General features: G+C 35.6%; 1 non-coding gene across 1 annotated transcript; it reads right to left on the bottom strand.

Moving 5' to 3' along the window:
* Positions 1–3,434: 3,434 nt before the first annotated feature.
* LOC113767153 lies at positions 3,435–3,541 on the bottom strand. Its single transcript, XR_003467876.1, has one exon. It is a non-coding gene; the product is annotated as a small nucleolar RNA R71 (small nucleolar RNA).
* Between the last annotated feature and the right edge of the window lie 15,235 nt (positions 3,542–18,776).

The raw sequence follows: 18,776 nt of genomic DNA, 5'->3' as shown, positions 1-18,776 counted from the left end.
CACAAACATGAACAAACGTATACATATACGTGTGTACGTCCATACATACAAAATTTAATTGTATCAATTTACTTTATATTACTTACTTTTTAATTTTATTTTATGTCATATTCAAGTCAAATTAAAAATTTACAAAGAAATTAATAGTGGGGCCTAAATTGAAATCTTATAGAATTATATGCTATTGGCACATAAATTAAGAAAAGATTTAAAAAATAAAAAGCAATATATGTAGAGTTATATAGGTATATGCTATCTTTTATAGTAATAACAAGAATTAAGAGGGCTTATATTATCATTGTAGAGTGCCATGGTAGAATCAGTAGAACTTCAAAAAAAAGAATTAATAGAACTTAATGAGGAAGTATAACTTAAAAAAAGAATTAGTCGAACTTAATGAGACATTAAGTATATTATTAGGATGTCATAGCAATATTAGTAGAACTTTATGGGTCAAAAATAGTATATTATTAGGGTGTCATTTTATGATTATTGTAAGTTATACAATACAAGGAAAAATTAATAAAATTATGCTAATAGAATTAGTAGTGAACATTAACAAACAAAATCATCTTGAAGAAATTTTGGTATGAGAAATTCAAAACAAAAAGTAGAAAAGCGGGCATCTAAAACATGCTTTAGCAAACTTTTACAGATCAAACTTATTTTCTAAAAAGTATATTTATTGAAGAGTGTTTTTTTGTGACAACCCAAAGTTGTCACCAAGCACCTTGGGTAGATGACAAGTGACAAGAAAACTTGTCGTCGGTACTACCTAGTGTATAGTGACAATAGTTTCCCAAATCGTCATAGGAAAATTTCCCGCTAGCTCACGTCAAGCATTTTATGACAAGAAAGAAGAAGTGACAAGTCAATGTTATCACTAACTATGATCCTACTTCATCTCATCTGTGATGACTTTAATGTGGCCACTAGAAGAGCATATATAGTAACAAGATTATTACTGTCCCTGCAAATCTTGTCACTGAAAGCCATTTTCTTGTAGGACATTGTAGTGTTCCTTGGTAATATGTAGCATCAATCTTATTGCTTAAAAAGTCTGTTCCTTGATATATTAGTTGAGGACAAAATTTTCTTCCTTTTTTTTTTTGTATATGACAGTGAGAGAACAAAACAGCGAGCTATTGTCATTCTATTTGTAGTTAGAATGAGTATTTTACTTGAGCTATTATTTGTTGATTCCTGACATTCCATTTCCGATTTTAGTGTCAATAAAAGAAGTCCCTAATGTTTTCTTAGCTTGTTTGTTAGTAGCTATAGTCTATCAATAGTGGTACAAGAGCTAACTTACAATAAAACCTTTAATATTAATATGTGAATAGTTCCTGATAAGTGAATATTTAACGTACATTTTGTACAAGTTTGGCATGAACTTTTGGTATGTTTTGAGAAGATTAAAGCCATATTCGAACTCTTTTGGTGATAATTGCTTAAATATTGTTTAAGTGTTCAAAACTTGATAAATGAGTGGAGTAACGTATTAATTTTGTGAAATTGTGAAAGATATTGATAGATGGAATTCATGCACGAGATGACGAAAAATGTAAGGATCACCTGGAGGATAAAGTACAAGGATACTAGGAGCAAAATTGGAGAAAAAGGAAAGAAGTAAAAAACTAAAAATTAACTAGCACGGATCAGAGCCCTCGTCTGTATTTCTGGAGCAGTGCATCCGAGGTCATAGGATCCGAATCTGAGCTCGGATCCATAAGAAAAAGGCCTCGGATCCTTCTTCACTCCTCGGATCCGGGGCTCGGATCTGCCTCTTTTTTCTGCAAGTGGCACAGTCATTTTTTCTTATTTTTCACACAACTTTCCAGCTATCTTGGGTGAGAGAATTCGGTGGCACATGTTTCTGCAACAAAAGGGAAGACAAAATGAGTTATTGACTTTCTTTATTTTGTGAGTTTGATTGTTATATCATTCATGAGTAGTTAAATTCTTTGTCTAGGGAGTAGATGAAACTTATGACTAAATGATATGAATTGAATGTGATTTATACTAGTTGTAGCTTGTATTAACTTGTCTATTTGTGCAGTTGTAATTACTTGTTGTTGTTTGATCACCAATAGCATGTTTATAGTTGTTATTAGTCAATGAGAATTGGTAGTTATAATGAAAAAATATGAGTAGAGCTTGAGTTGTATGTTCATGAAAATAGAGATACACTTAAGTGGATTATCTAGCATTTCATGAAGGAAAACAGAGTAGAACTATATTTCACCATGAAAATAGGAAAAATTGGACTGCTCTAGGCCATTTTATTATAAGAATGAGATTTGATAATATTGGAAATGAATCCCTGGTTTAACGAGAATAATAACAAGAGGTAAATCTATTCATTTGTATTGTTTATGCCATAAGTGGAATCTATATCCCTAGATTCAAGTTTTTAGTGAAAAATCTCCATTTGTATCTTTCAATTTATTAACTCAGAATTGTAGACAGTAGCAATATTATTTCTCTGCTCAAATTCATTATAAATCTAAATAATAGAGAAAATAAGGACCTAGTACTTATAGACATTGCTCCTTGTGAGATCGACCTAATATTTGCCCAAAATTACTAAGTGGCCTGTATACTTGCAGTCCAACAGGTAAAATTCTGAAATAAACTTGCATTAATATAAAAATTCCTTTAAGTTTTTGGCGCCGTTGCCGGGGAGCAACAATATTAGGGCCTAATCATCTCTATTAATTTAGACATTTTCATTGTTTTTATTTAAATTGTTTATAGTTGACTTTGCATTAATTTAGTTTTTGACAATTAAATCTGCATAATTTCTCTTATTTCTATTTGTAGTGTATGCACCGAATATATCGAGAAGTTGCACCTTTCGATTCAGAAATTGAGAGGACACTTCAGAGACAAAGAAGGCATATACCACATCAAGAGGAACAAGAGATTTGGCAGCCGATAGAAGAAATCTTGATAGAGTTACCATTTGAGGAAGAAATGGCAGAAAATGAACCAAATAGGCGAATTCTACGAGATTTTGCTTTACCGGATACACAAGGATCTCAAACTAGCATCGCAAGGCCAATGGTAAATGCTAATAATTTTGAGATTAAATCATCACTTATTCAAATGTTACAACAATCTCAATATGATTAACGGTAAATGCTAATAATGTTGAAATTAAATCATCACTGATTCAAATGGTACAACAATCTCAATATAGAGATAATGCTACCGAAGATCCAAATTCTCATTTGTCAACATCTCTTAAAATTTGTGATACAATTAAATTTAATGGTGTTAGTGATGATGCAATTAAATTTCGATTGTTTCCATTTTCACTAAGAGACAAGACCAAGGTTTGGTTATAATCTCATCCTCCAAACACTTTTACTATTTGGGCAGAATTAGCTAAGGCTTTTCTTAATAAATTCTTTCCACTTGGAAAAGGTGCTAAACTTAGAATGGATATAACCAGTTTCTCTCAACAGGAAGGAGAGACATTGTACGAAACTTGAGAGCGCTATCGGGAATTGCAACGAAGATGTCCTCATCATGGTTTACCAAATTGGCTAGTAGTCCAAACATTTTACAATGGTCTCACCTATCCAACAAAGACACATGTAGATGCGGCAGCGGGAGGAGTATTGATAGGAAAGACAGCTGAGGAAGCTCAATAACTGATTGAAGAAATAACTGCTAATAATTACCAATAGGCCAACGAACGAGGTAATACAAAGAGAACCGCAGGTATGCTTGAAGTAGATACCTTGAATATGTTAAGTGCAAAGATGGATAATGTGGTTAAGATGCTTAATAGGCATGTTGGTTCTAACTCTAATCAAGGAGTAGTTGTTGCATGTTGTACTACTTGCGGCGGAGATCATGATGATTCTATGTGTTCTAGTAGCGAACAGGTTCAATATCTCAACAATTACAACCGTCCACCCTAAAATAATCCATACTCTAATACCTACAATCCAGGATGGCGTAATCACTCGAATTTTGGATGGAAGGATCAAGGGAACCAACAAAGACCAATTAATACACCGGATTTTCAACCGAAACAACCACTTCCGGAGTCCAAACCAGCTTAGGAATTGGCAATTGAGAAGCTGACAAATGTATCAAATGATAAAATTGAAAAGTTAGCCAATGCCACTACTCAATGGTTTGAAAGAATTGAGGGAAGGATGGACCAACTCCAATTCCTCCACCGTTACTATTTCCACAAAGATTGAAGCCTTCGAGAAATGACAAAGAGTTTGAGAAATTTGTCAACATTTTCAAACAATTACATATTAACATTTCTTTTGTTGATGCTATTTTGCAGATTCATTCATATGCAAAGTTTCTCAAGGAGATAATGACTAAGAAGAGAAAGTTAGTAGATAGTGAAACAATTGCATTAACGGAAGAATGTAATGTCATCATATAAAATAAATTGCCACCAAAGTTGAAAGATCCAGGGAGTTTCACAGTTCCTTGCACTATTAGTAATGTAGAATTTTCTAAAACACTATGTGACCTTGGTGTGAGTATTTCATTGATCCCTTTAACTGTGGCTAGGCAATTGGGGTTGAAAGAGTTAAAGCGTACTAACATTTCCTTGCAATTAGCTGACAGGTCTATTAGACATCCAATGGGCATATTGGAGAATGTGCTTATTAAAGTGCAGAAATTCATTATTCCTGTTGATTTTGTTGTCTTAGATATGAAGGAAGATGTTAATGTACCTATTATACTTGGTAGACCATTTCTGGCCACTGTAGGTACAATAATAGATGTTAAACGTGGTAAGTTCAAGTTCCAAATTGGTGAAGAGGAAGTGGAGTTTGATTTGAGTAAAGTTGAGAAGTATCCCTCTTTTACCGACTATGTTTATTCTGTTGACATATGTGATGAATTGGCATTAGAAATGAGTCAAGTTAATCTTGATGATGATTCTCTTGAACTTTGTCTTAATGGTGTAGGCCTACAAGAGAAACAAGTTGAAGAAATGACTGAATTTTTGCAGGCACAAGTTCCTTACAAAAGGAGCAATACGTATGAGGAGTTAGGGATGAGCAAGGGGCTACCTCCACCTTCGTGTGAGCAAACTCCACGACTTGAGCTTAAGTCACTTTGTAAACACCTCAAATATGTATTTTTTGGAGAAAAGAAGACATTGCTGGTGATTGTCAATGCTGCACTAGACGAGGAACAAATAGGAAAGCTCTTACGTGTTTTGAGGAAGCATTTAAAGACTATAGGATGGACGATTTCTGATATCAAGGGAATTAGTCCAACTATCTGTATGCACAGGATTTTGTTGGAAGAAAACTCTAAACCGGTGGTTGAAACTCAAAGAAGGTTAAATCCAAACATGAAAGAAGTGGTAAGAGTAGAAATCCTTAAATGGCTGGATGCAGGTATAATTTTGACAATTTCTGATAGTGTTTGGATTTCTCCAATTCATGTAGTGCCAAAGAAAGGGGGGATAACCATAGTACGTGGTAAAAATAATAAAATGATTCCCTCTATAGTTGTGGTTGGGTGGCGAGTCTGTATTAATTATAGAAAACTGAATGCAGCTACTAGAAATGATCATTTCCCTCTTCCTTTTCTTAATCAAATGGTAGAAAGATTGGCCGGATAAGAATTTTATTATTTTTTGGATGGTTTTTCAGGATATAATCAAATAGTCATTGCATCGAAAGATCAAGAGAAAACCACATTCACTTGTCCTTACGGCAATTTTACATTTCGATGAATGCCTTTTGGACTGTGCAATGCACTAGCCACCTTCCAACGTTGGATGATGGCAATTTCTCTGATTTTAATGAGAAAATCATGAAAATCTTCATGGATAATTTTTCTGTATTTGGATCTACTTATAATCATTGTCTTAACAATTTAGATCTAATTTTGCAGAGATGTGAAGAAACAAACCCTTGTACTCAATTGAAAAAAATGTGACTTCATGGTTTGTGAGAGTATTGTTTTATGCCACAAAATTTCTTCACAAGGTATTGAGGTAGATCAAGTCAAGATAGAAGTTATTGAAAGAATGCCTCCATCTACCAATGTGAAAGGCATTCGAAACTTTCTTGGACATGTGGGATTTTATCGGTGGTTTATTAAGAATTTCTCTAAAATTACTAAACCTTTATGTGAGTTACTTGCAAAAGATGTTCCTTTTCACTTTAATGATGAGTGCTTATTTGCTTTTAATAGGTTGAAGAAGGAACTTGTCTCCGCACCCATAATAGCATCACCGGATTGGAGCTTGCCATTCGAATTGATGTGTGATGCGAGTGATTTTGCAGTTGGAGCTGTTCTTGGGCAAAAACATGATAAGCGACTTCATGTCATTTATTATGCAAGTAAAATGCTAAATGAAACCCAAATCAATTATGCAACAACATAGAAGGAGTTGCTAGCAGTGATATTTACATTGGATAAGTTAAGATCGTACTTAATAGGATCTAAAATTATCATTTCTACCGACCATGCAGCACTCAAATATCTTTTAAATAAGAAAGATGCAAAATCTAGACTAATTCGATGGATTTTATTATTGCAGGAATTTGATTTGGAGATCAAAGATAAAAAAAGAATCTGAGAACTTAGTTGTTGATCATCTTTCTAGACTGGAAAACATGCCTCAAGAAGATCATTTATCCATTAAAGAAGAATTTCCAAATGAGTTTTTAATGGCAATTCAAAAGTCACCATGATATGCTGATTTAGTTAATTTTATAGTTAGTGGAGTGATACCAAGTGATTTGAATTCCCATCAAAAGAAAAAACTCTTAAACGATGCTAAACATTATTTTTGGAAGGAACCGTTCTTTTATAAACATTGTGCAGATGGAATAATTAGAAGATGTGTTTTGGAAGAAGAGGTACATAGTATTTTAATGCATTATCATAACCTTGAAACGGGAGGTCATTTTAATACAACTAAAACCGTAGCAAAGATATGACAATCAGGATTTTATTGGCCCACTATGTACCGAGATGCTAGAAATTGGGTTAAAAGCTGTGATCAATACCAAAGAACCGGTAATATCTCAAGAAAGAATGAAATGCCTCTAACTACATATTTGAAAGTTGAGCTATTTGATGTTTGGGGTATTGATTTTATGGGACCATTTCCTAATTCATTTAATAATAAGTACATTCTTTTAGCAGTCAATTATGTATTTAAATAGGTGGAGGCCATTCCTTCACAAACTAATGATGCTATGGTTGTGTTTAAATTCCTTAAACGGAACATATTTTATAGGTTTGGAGTCCCAAAGGCAATTATAAGCGATGAAAGTAAGCATTTTTATAATAAAACTATTGACACTTTGTTACTTAAATATGGATGTAGGCATAAAAAGTCACTTCCCTATCATTCTCAAGCCAATGGCCAACCGGGAGATTAAAATCATCCTAGAGAAAAGTGTCAATCATTCGAGAAAGGATTGGTCAAACAAGCTCAAAAATACTTTGTGGGCTTACAGAACGGCATTTAAAACGCCGTTGGGGATGTCTCCATATAAGTTTGTTTATGGGAAAGCGTGCCATTTACCTGTAGAAATAGAACATAAAACTTATTGGGCCATTAAATCTATTAATTTTGATTTTAAATCTGCAAGTGAAAAGAGAATGCTCGAGTTAAGTGAATTGGAGGAATCGCGGTTAATCTCGTATGAGAATGCCAGAATTTACAAAGAAAAAGTGAAATTTTGGCATGATAAACATATTCTTCCTAAGCATTTTGAAGAAGGGCAAAAGGTGTTATTGTTTCACTCAAGGCTTAAATTGTTTTTTGGAAAACTTAAGTCTCGATGGTCCGGGCCATTTGAAGTGGTTCGCACGTTTCCTTATGGAGCGGTAGAAATAAAAGGAAAAAATGGTGTCCCATTCAAAGTAAATGGTCAAAGATTGAAACCCTATTTAGCTGGAGAAAGGGTTCCTAAAGGAGTGATTTACTCCTTAGGAAACACAATGGAGAGTTAAAGAAGCTGTAGGAGAGTCGAGCTGAAAGACTATAAATAAAGCGCTTGTTGGGAGGCAACCCAATAATAATATTGTAGTTGTGTGTTTTTATGTATTTCTTAAATTTTGGTGTGATTTAATTGACTAATTATATGTATTTCACTTGTTTGTAGGAGGTTCCGGAGTTTCAACATCCATTTTGGAGGTGCACTTGAAGAACAATAGTAAAAAGGGATGTTTTCTTATCAAATTCTGTTTTAACTGTTTAAAATTCCCTTTCACTTATAATATGTTGCATTTCCAGTATATTCAAGTGAGTTTCGGTGATAACATGTTTATAACTGCTCATGGACTCATTTGATGTGCATTTCATGCCCAAAGGTGCTATTTTGGTGTAAAAGTGCAAAAATGATCAAAGAATCTCATCCCTCGATTTGCAATGTAAATGTGTTTGATGTGTTTTGAGAGATTGGATATTGTGTTTATGGTATATTACACTTGCGTGGGAGGTTAGATTTGATAAAAAGTTTGTCCTGTGTGTAATTTGGAATTGGCCCGAAAAGGGAGGAAAAGTTTAAAAAAAATTTGCAGTTTCTGCAATTAGTGCAGAAATGTGCTGATCCGAGCCTGGATCCGAAAAACCCAGACAACCTCGGATCCGTTGAGGATCAAAGACGAAAAAAGGCGATCCGGGCTCGGATCCAATAAAATCCAGTTGGATCCGAGGGTTCGGCTGAACATCTGAAGTTGAGGATCCGAACCCTGTCGGATCCGAGGGCTCGGATCGGTTCGCAATAAGAGCAGAACCGAGGCTGCGGATCTGCATTTTTCCAGTTTCTTTTTCCTCTTCTCACCGAAACCCTAACCCCTCTCATCCAATCTTCCATTTTCTTCATTAATCTTCCAATCTTTTACCATAAAATCCTCCCAAACCCTCATGTGATCATAAACCCTCAACAATCTCATCTTAAAAACATCAATTTCGGGGGTTTTAATCTTCAAAACTGAAATTCGGGCCGCTCTGAAAGTTCGCAATTTGTGGACGAATTTGGGCTTGTTTCTTCCTCATCTTTGTATCATTATCATCCTCCACCATCACTCTACACAGTTGAGGTAACAATTTACAATGTTCTTTGAGATTTTATAAGTCCCAATTTTACATTTTTCTAATTTTTGGGCATATTTTGGTAATTGTTTATTTGTTGAAATTTCTTGTCATAATTGTGGTACATTGTGTTAAAATAAGTTGTTACAACTATTTTCTTGTTTAGTATTGAGAGAATTGTGGCTTTGGTAATATTTTTTGCATAATTTTCCTTCTCCATTATGAGGTTAAAGCACATTGTACTTTTTGGTCTAAAATTCCTTGTTTCTTTAGATTACTTTGAATTGTTTTTAAGAAATGGAGATTACTTTTATGCCAATTAGAGGATAACATATAATTATTTGCCTAAATTGGTATGAATTCCATGGGTAACAATGCTAAATGGTTGACGTTGAACATAATATTAGCATAAGCATTGAAATGTTACTTTAGGTGGTTTTTCAAGATTGATTGTGTATCCAATAACTTTGCACACCTATAGTATTTCTAGTTTTTACCTTTTTCTTGCTTATTGTTTGAAATTTCAAGAGATGGAGTGGTGAGTGGATTTTTCAAGCCATGTGATATGATTTTAAATAAAAATTGATATTATACATGTGCATTTCAGTTGGAAATGGTTTAAGTAGGACCTTTGATTATATTTGGGTACAATTTGGCAGGGAGTTTTAGCCCTTTTTTAAGGGGAAACTCTGCCGAAATTTTTCCAAATCATATTTTTTTCTTTACATTGTTGGTCGAGTGTTTCAAGGGATTTAGAATTCTTCTAATGTGCATTTGATCTTGTTTTTGATATAGGTACCATGGCTCGCACAAGACGATCTCATATTCGCACTCCTTCGCCGTCTTCGAGCGAGGAAAGCATTCCGTCACCTGAGGAGTCACTAATTGAGAAATCTCCCTCACCTGAGTCGCCACCTCGTTCCAGGCGTAAAATAGCGTCCACTAGCCGTGATGAGTCACCTCCAGACTATGATACCACGCGATTCACTTCGCTTGAAAACCAACAGTGGTATGAAACCGGATTGGACAAGGAGATCATAATTGAGAAGCATCTGGCACCCGAGGTGGATGATCATTACAAGGTGTCCACGGCATTCAAGAGACTTGGATGGGAGAATATACTGAAGTTGCCACGGCATTACTACTCAGACTTGGTGCGGGAGTTTTACGCTAATGTGGAAAATAAGCAGAGCCACAGCGCCAATTTAATTGTCTCTTGGGTCCGAGGCCAGAGGGTGTCCATCCATAAGGAGACCATTGCACGGCATATCAAACTCAAAGATGAAGGAGTGGACGTAAAGCTGACCAAAGAATTCAAAACCCGTGATCCATGGCAAGTGGGAGAAGCTATGGCACGTCTTAAGGGTCAGTACCGTGAGCGAGAAAGTTCGAAAAAGCTCACCGTATATGCCGATTCTTTCTATCCTAGGTACCACTTGATATTCTATCTTTTTGCCTTTAATGTGGTGCCAAAGAGGAGTGGAAAAAGGGAGCTCTGAAATTGCGATCTTTATTTCTTGGACAAGATGATACATGGTGTGGGTCAGCAGCTCACTGGTATCCCTCTTGCCAGTATTATTATCAGCTACATGCGGACCACAGCCCGTATGAGAGCCGGCGAAACCTGTTTTGGATTCCCTCGCCTTCTTTCCATCCTATTTGAGAAGCTCAATGTGCCTCTTGGAGCAGCACGAGCTATTGTCACTAAAGCTGCCGATGAAGTCAATGTTTCGTTACTCAGGTCCTTGGGTATCCCTACAGACTTTAGAGTCTCCTTGGTTCGAGACGTTGGAGAAGCGTCGACCTCAACTCAGCCCCCACCTCACACTCAGCAGGAACCGGTTGTTCAAGAAACGGAGGCACAACAGGATCTACCTCCTCCTATTCCATGACCACCCCCTCCTCCGAGATCAAAATGGCAAGAAATCCTCAATGCCATCTGTTGTATGGAGACGAGGGTCATGGAACGCATCGATCAGCAGGAGAGACTGATGACGGAGCGACTAGACAGGCATGATCGTCGTCTTCGGGCGATGGAAGATATTTCAACATCCGCCGGTCACCTACTCCGACTCCTAATCCTGACGAGGGACATATTGGCACATCTCATGGTCCTCAAGGAGCTGAGGAGACTGTGGATCCTACTTCTGAGCAGCCATGAAGATTTATTGCCAATTGGACTTTTGCAATCTTTTGTTTCGTCATTTTTCTTTTATTATGTTGAGTTTAAACTTTGAAGTTTTCTTTTTATTTGACTCATCTTGTGCTACTTATGTTTCCTCGTACCCCTTGTTTTATTTTGAACAGAATTTGGATGTTCATGAGGATTAGAGGATTCAAATTGCATCATCACTTCTTTTGAGGGGAGTAATAGTTTCTTTTATCATCCTCTACAATGAGCACATTGTGCAATTTAAGTGTGGAGGAGGGATTACTTTATCTTATGGGGTGATTGTGTCTTGGAGTGCATGATTTTAGTTGTTTATGGCTTAGAAATGTTGGAATTATATTTGAAAATATTGTCATGAGATTAATTTTCTTGAAATTGAGGTTGTTGGCAGGGAGTTTTGTCCATTTATATGGGGAAACTCTGTCAAAATTTTTTCAAAATATTTTTCAATATTTCATTGCAATATTTTTTAAAAATAATGGCCAAAATGTTCAATTTTAAGTGCCTAATTCTTCCATTGGATAAAATGTTATATGTATTTTGGAAAGGTTTAGTCCTCGTTTGGCTTGAAATTAGTTATTATGCAATTAGAATTTTTATATTTTAGAAAGTATATTAAGTTAAGTAAGGAAAATTATGTTTAGAATTTTGCATGTTTGATGATATTTTTCATTTTTACTTAATTTTATAAGTAGGTGATTGATATAGTCAAAACAAGGCCAGACTCATCCTGTAATTATGCTTAGAGGGAAGTATGAAGATATTATGTTAAAAAATATATATATATGTATATATATTATTATTCTATTCCAATGATTGTAAGCGTTTGTAAGCAGAACTTGTGATTGGTTTGCTTTCTTGATGAATAAAAAAAAATTCTATTCCAATGATTCACATACTGAGTAACCGGGGGTTGGCATTTACAAATGTCGACATTCGCGTAAAAAGGTATTGGAATTAAGAGTATGCTTTGCAATTTGAATTAGTGAAATGTTGAGTAACCGAAAATCTTCACCTAAAAGTGTCGATTTTTGCGTAAAACGGCATTGTCACTATTTAAGTAAAATGAAGTATAAATAAATCCCTCTTAGTTATGAAAATTTTGATGGATATATGATGAGAAAGGCCATAAATTGACTATGTGAATTACTTATTGATGAAATTAGGTTAGAATGAGAGATTGAGTTGAATATGTTGAAAATAAGGCATAATTATCTTTCTTTAATTTGACATTATGAGTATTTAGTGTAATCTGAGCAATGGCATAATGATTGGTTTCTAAGGTTTGAGGAATTAAATTTTGACAAAAGTACGTATATTGTTTTATCTCTTGAATCATTGTAGTAAGTTATGTGTAAATTGCTTGAGAACAAGCAATGATTCAAGTGTGGGGAAATTTGATAAGTGAATATTTAACGTGTGACACCCCGAATATTAGGAGGTTGTTTGTAAAGAAGATACTAAAGTGTATTTCTTTGGGTTTGATTTAAAACCTTATTTTGTTTTAAAAGACTAGAAACCCTAAAATTTTAATCAAAAACCCTAGTTTACTTGTGACTAACCGGTTTTCTTAAATGTCTCATATTTTAATAGAAACCCTAATTTTAATCACTGAAATTGTAAAACCCTCACGTTTTTCTTAAAAATTTCCTTTTATTTGGAAATTCATTATTTATTAAAGCCCTACTACCCAATCGTTCCACAATAAGTGCAAATAAACCTAGAAAGTAGGGTTTTACTCTTCGTTTTCAAGATTGGGGCAAAATTAGGGTTTTCGCGATTTTTCGCCGGATGAATTTTCGGTACGGAGCAGGGATCAAATTTGGTACTTAAGAGTGACTTTTAAATGAGAAATAATATGTGATTAGAAGCAATGATAAAGAGTTAGTGAAAAGAAAAAAAAAAAAAAACCCTAGTACGTGTGATTTAAGGAAAAACGGCTCGAACCGACGCGTACCGTGTACTACCAATTTAACCACCACTTGATCACCACTTTCTTGCCATACAAGCTTATCACTAATTGAGCAAAATATCTTCCCTCTCATGGCTATCTCTTGACCGAAATTTGTGGCTAAAATGCAAGGAGAAGAAAGAGAAATTTTTGTGGTTGTAATTAAGCCAAGTGTTGGCCAAACTTGTGGCTTAGATTAATCCTAATCTTCTTGTCTTCTTAACTCCCTAAGAACAGCCTTTCTTCTTCATTTTTCTGCTCCATAGCCGAGACAAGAGAGAGAGAGAAAGACAAAGAGAGTTCATCTTGTTCTTCTCCAAATCTTGAAAAGTTTCTTCTATTCGCGCAAATCTACTCCGATTAAGTTGTTATCTAGCACAAGGGCTACCTACCGGTGTAATTTTCTTGAGGAACAAAGGCCTTAAACACTTGTTTCTAGTCTCCTTGGAAAGGTATACATGCTAGAACCTTGACTCTCCGATTAAATTCGCGATTAGTTGCTAAATATGTCATATATGGTTGAATTATTGATGTATGTGGTGAAATAGAGGCTTGGATCATGATTTTCCATTTTTATTGAAATTTTTACAGCTTTCCTATAATTTTTCTAGTGCTTAAAAATTGGGGCTTTGATGTTTATAATCTGATATGGGAAGTTAAGGTAGTGAAGCAAGCCAAAAATAAGGAAATTAGCAATTGATTGCAAGAATCCCAGATTTCTGAAAAATTTCAGTTCAGTTCTGCCCGGTTTTAGTACTCATAGTTAGAGGCCGAATCAGGCTTGGAATAAAACATAAAAGTTGTATAGAATGGTATTTTATAGGTGCCTACAAAATTTCAGCCTAATCGGAGCAACGTATATTGTAGAAAGGCCAAAATACCCTCGCTGTTCTAGGTTACATTCCAGAGTTCAGTGTGGACAGTTTAGTCTATTTGGTTGTGTTTATTCACTATAATCCGTTCGGATTTAGCCATTTTCCAAAACATGAAAGTTTTAGTACACTGTCTTAGATTTTTAACGCCTCCAAGAACGCCTTAAACGGACCTTGGTAGATTGAGATATGGCCATTTGAAGGCAGTACAGTTAAATAGCCGATTAGTTAGAATTAGGTTATGTGAATTGGGAATTTGACCAGGTTACACTGGAAATTAGACTAAGTGTTCTTCATTAACATTGTAGCCCTGTGTCTTAGCTTCGAAACGGTATAAGTTGCGCCTCAATCCGATAAGCGTAGCCTCGGATGTGTTCTTTCCGCAACCCCACGTCAAATCTGTCTTTTGCTAGGTTACATTTCCGCACTTGTTATCACTTTGACTTTTATTCTTATGTTGTTATGAGCCTATGGAACGGCTATTTACTTGAATCTATGATATGTATGACTTTGGGATTGGCTGAGGAAAAAATAATGAAGCCATAAATGGCTGAAAAATTAGGTAAACACAAAAGGCGTGCTGCCCAAATTTACGCTCGAGAACTATAGAAATACACTTGCGACTTGGGTAGAGTTGATATGAATATCACTTGAACCATCTAGGGTACTTGAGTCTTCTTGTTCCGAGGTATATAAGTAAGGACTTGGCCGAACTTGTACCCTTGAGAAATGAAATAATGATTGTTCGGAGTATGTTTTCCTTGTACTTTCGACTCGCATGGCATTTTCAAGTATAAATGTTACAAAGTTTTATCGTTTAAAAAGCGAGCAAGTGTTTCACGACTACTTTCCAAGTGAATTCCAATTTCTTGATTTTTATTGAACGAAACGTCTAAGTTTCGAATCTTAGTCATGTTTCAAAGTTCTCAAACTGAGTTTTATCGCAGATTTGGACTCCGAACCCGGAGTATAACCTGAAAGTGACCAGTAAAGGCACTATATCTTTTGGTGAGTGCTTTCAAATACCGAATTGGACTTGATACTTGAACTTGATACGTGGCCAATATGATTACATGTTATATACGTGAATTGTTAGGGCAAGAGTGTACTTTATCGCACTTGCCCTTATGTGATATATACTTGTTTATTGTTGCAATTGACTCGATATACTTGTTTATGATGCGCGCACTTCCTGGAATTCCAGAAACCCTGCGGCGAGTTACTTAAGTCGAGCCGGCAAGGGCTTGGTTGATTGGGTAACGAACCCTGGGTCTCTTGTTTTGTCGAGTGGAGTGATATCTTCTCGACTAATTGGTATACTCGAGTATTACCACCCGTGTTTCTTGAGGATTTTGGGCCCAGTAGGGGGTTTGAATGGTGGACGGAGAGTAGTTAAGTGGTGCTCTACTGGATTGGTTCCTTTACTTGAAAGTTGACGGAGTGTCAACTACTACGTGATCAAGCTCCTGATGATGAATAGAAGTTGGCTCCTGAGAGCCATCCGTATCCTTATGCTTTGGAATGATTATTGCTTATTGGATTATTGTTTATTTTGAAAAACTTTTACACTCGCTCATTTTGAGATTGCTACTTGACGTGTTATTGCTCACCTTTATGAACTCTTCATACTCGTTACTTTGCTATATCGAAAACTTGTACTTATAAATAATGGTCAATTTGCTATTTGGAATCTCACTGGGCTTTTAGCTCATTCCACTCCATTTGTTTTCCTTTCAGGGGTACGAGTGAGGCGTGAAATATGTAAAGACTAGCGTAGACTAGTTGTTTTGACTTTTGACTTGTACTCGCGCTATTACTCGAATAGAATGTTTTGTATCTGGATTGTATACACTTTGAACCAGTTTGGGTATATTGAGGTTTTGTATCTTGATTGTGCATCAATGTAAATTATAAGCTTGAATTGCGATGTTATTTATGGTCTATGGATGTATGCATGTGATACGAGTGAGTGAGTCCTGGCGAGAGTTGGGCAGGCGGTCCGCCGAACCCTTTGGTACGCCTTAGGGGGAGGTGGGGTCGTCATATAACGTACATTTTGTACAAGTTTGGCATGAACTTTTGGTATGTTTTGAGAAGATTAAAGCCATATTTGAACTCTTTTGGTGATAATTGCTTAAATATTGTTTAAGTGTTCAAACTTGATAAATGAGTGGAGTAACGCATTAATTTTGTGAAATTGTGAAGGATATTGATAGATGGAATTCATGCACGAGATGACGAAAAATGTAAGGATCACCTGGAGGATAAAGTACAAGGATACTAGGAGCAAAATTGAAGAAAAAGTTAAGAAATAAAAAACTGGAAATTAACCAGCACGGATCCGAGGATCCGTGTGAACAAATGGCAATTTGAGCCCTTGTTTGTATTTCTGGAGCAGTGCATCCGAGGTCATAGGATCTGAGCTCGGATCCATAAGAAAAAGGCCTCGGATCAACAATGATCCGAGCTCGGATCCCTTTTCACCCCTCGGATCGGGGGCTCGGATCTGCCTCTTTCTTCTGCAAGTGGCACAGCTGTTTTTTCTCATTTTTCACACAACTTTCCAGCTATCTTGGGTGAGAGAATTCGGTGGCACGTGTTTCTGCAACAAAAGGGAAGACAAAATGAGTTATTGACAAGTCAAAATAACATTTCTTTTGACTTTCTTTACAAAATCTGAGTGGTTGGAATCATGAAGGAGAAGAAAGCGCCTTTCTACCATCTTTTATGCAGAAAAGCAAGGAGAAGCCAGGGGAGGACCATACGTAGCTAGTTTTTCTTCTTGTAACATTTCTTTTTCTCTCTAGCTAGAAGTTCTTGAGGAAGCACTTAGAGACTTAACTTGTAATCATCTTGTACAAGACATAGCAGAAATTTGAGGGCTTCACCATTACTTGGCTAAGCTTTCCTTTATCTTTCTTGTACTTGTACTTTATGATGTTTTGCATTAATAAATTTGTGAGTTTGATTGTTATATCATTCATGAGTAGTTAAATTCTTTGTCTAGGGAGTAGATGAAACTTATGACTAAATGATATGAATTGAATGTGATTTATACTAGTTGTATCTTGTATTAACTTGTCTATTTGTGTAGTTGTAATTACTTGTTGTTGTTTGATCACCAATAGCATGTTTATAGTTGTTATTAGTCAATGAGAATTAGTAGTAACAATGGAAAAACATGAGTAGAGCTTGAGTTGTATGTTCATGAAAATAGAGATACACTTAAGTGGATTATCTAGCATTTCATGAAGGAAAACAGAGTAGAAGTAGTATTTCACCATGAAAATAGGGAAAACTGGACTGCTCTAGGCCATTTTATCATGAGAATGTGATTTGATAATATTGGAAATGAATCCCTGGTTTAACGAGAATAATAACAAGAGGTAAATCTATTCATTTGTGTTGTTTATGCCATAAGTGGAATCTATATCCCTAGATTCAAGTCTTTAGTGAAAAATCTCCATTTGTATCTTTCAATTTATTAACTCAGAATTGTAGACAGTAGCAATATTATTTCTCTGTTCAAATTCATTATAAGTCTAAATAATAGAGAAAATAAGGACCTTGTACTTATAAACATTGCTCCTTGTGGGATCGACCTGATATTTGCCCAAAACTACTAAATGGCCTGTATACTTGCAGTCCAACGGGTAAAATTCTGAAATAAACTTGCATTGATATAAAAATCCCTTCAGTTCCTTGCATCCTTATTTCGGTCATAGACAAGGTCTGCCAATTAAGCCACATAGTGACCTACACGATATTCAAAATGAACTCGTCTTAGGAAGAGAAACTTAGAACTCGTCTTAGGAAGAGAAACTTAGAGAGACTATTATATGGCCTTAGAAAGAGACAAAGCTTGAGGAAGGAAAACGAGAGAATAATAATTAGGAATAGGCCTTAAATTACGTGCATAACTCTCTTCTAATATATAGAAATCACGAGTCTTGAGCTATGGAAATCTCTCTAGCCAAATCAAAAGAAAAGTGTAGGCATAGTTAGCTAAACATAACAAATAGCAATTGTGGCTTAATATATAGAGTATACTTGCAGAAAATACATTTCATTATATAGGTAATAAAACAACATATCTACGTTAGTTTACCTATAAACTTGAGATGCTTTTTGGTGAGATCAAAGGATGTGTTGGTGTATGGAATCCAGCTCTAATTAGAGATTCCAAAAAAAAAAAGCAAATTGACATCTGTATAATAGATGCTTGACCAATTAATATAATTACTATTTTCAGGAATTAAAAACAATCAAGAAGAAGAGAGATTAACGTGATCACCTTTTAACTATCTGAAAAGACTTTAGACTTTTTACTTTTTAGTGGTAATGATGGGGGCTAAAGTGTACGTTACCTAGTTTGTTTTGAAATGATGGCATGAATAAAAGAAAAAATATAGAAAGAAAACCTTTATTCTAGGAGTACTTGTTGAAGTCCAGCCATCTCCATTTGTGGTAATTCTGAAAGTATTTGTGGAAATAGTAAATACTCTAGTACGGAACTTATTTCAAACAGCACAGCAAAGATAATAAAATGAGCCCCCAGGGCATATGGCGCAGCGGTTGAGGGGTCGGCCTTGAATTGCTGGTTTCCCCACTGACCGGGGTTCGATTCGTGCCCGCTGCGCTATACATACTGACTCGCTCAGAAAAGCTGTATGGGGCTATCGGCTTCCCTCTGATTTGGTGTGCAGGCTCGGGTCCAAAGGGCGCAGG

This window comes from Coffea eugenioides, chromosome 3 (genome assembly GCF_003713205.1).
Source record: "Coffea eugenioides isolate CCC68of chromosome 3, Ceug_1.0, whole genome shotgun sequence".
Lineage (NCBI taxonomy): Eukaryota > Viridiplantae > Streptophyta > Magnoliopsida > Gentianales > Rubiaceae > Coffea > Coffea eugenioides.
This window is presented reverse-complemented; position numbering and strand designations above follow the sequence as displayed.